Source organism: Cucurbita pepo, unplaced genomic scaffold (assembly GCF_002806865.2).
Source record: "Cucurbita pepo subsp. pepo cultivar mu-cu-16 unplaced genomic scaffold, ASM280686v2 Cp4.1_scaffold000213, whole genome shotgun sequence".
Lineage (NCBI taxonomy): Eukaryota > Viridiplantae > Streptophyta > Magnoliopsida > Cucurbitales > Cucurbitaceae > Cucurbita > Cucurbita pepo.
In genome coordinates this window covers 88346-89443 of record NW_019646471.1, presented here as the reverse complement: position 1 = coordinate 89443, position 1098 = coordinate 88346, and positions in this window count along the sequence as shown.

Here is a 1098-nt window from a genome sequence, read left to right as displayed (position 1 = left end):
GCGCGCCCCGTCCCGCCCCGCCCGCATGCTTCAGCGCACGGGCGCCCCGCCCCGCCAGCATCTCCCACGCGAGCGCGCCTCGCCCTGCCCCGCCCGCGTGCTGCTGCGTGCGCGCCCGTGCCCCATCCATCACCCATTAAATGTGAAAATACTTGTGGAGTGGTCGGTTTGTTGTAATTTTTTTTCTGGGAGCTAAGAAACATGAAAGAATGATTCCCAAAAAATTTCAGATTTTTTTGACAACTCTAGCTATTTTTTTTAATTTCTTATTATTTAATTTTTAAAAATTCATTAAAAAAAATTGGTTGGTTGAAAAATTATGAAACTTGATTTCTAGATCCATTACAATGTTCAATCCATGAATCAATCGAGTTCATGGAAAAAAACACTCTAAAACTTGAGATATTTGACCGTATGACGGACTCAGAAAAATTGTATCTAGGCCTGGCAGACAAAAATGCCTCAAAATGTACTATATAGGGGGGTGACTAGTCTGCATGGGCTGGGCACGGGGGTACCCCTATATCTTCCACCACCCACACGCCCCAAGCACTATGCGCCGCACATGGGCATATGCTTGGGGCGTGGGAGTGGTGGTCGGCGGACGAGGGCGGTTGACGGCGGCGGTGCGGTGGCGAAACTTGCACGGTCAGGCAGTGTCGGGTGTGCCTTTGGGCATGCGACATGAGCCTTGTTGAGAATGAAATGTTGCGATGTTGCCTTCTAACTTGGGCTGGCTTGAGGATGGTTGATGGCTGGTACGATGATGAAACATGCAAGGTGGGGTGGAGCCGGGTGCCTTCGGGCGTGCGGCATGAACCTCGTTGAGTGTGTAACATTGTGGTGATGCCTCGCCAGCCTTGGGCCAGCCCTATGTTTTGAAGGCGGGTGGTGCCAGAACATGTTTGGCTGGTTGGAATCGGGTGCCTTTGGGTGTGCGACATGAGCCTTGTTGAGCACGGAATGTTACGATGTTGCCTTCTAACTGGGATTCTCTGGTGTGAGGACTGTGGATGGCTGCTGGTACGATGATGAAACATGCAAGGTGGGGTGGAGCCGGGTGCCTTCGGGCGTGCGGCATGAACCTCGTTGAGTGTG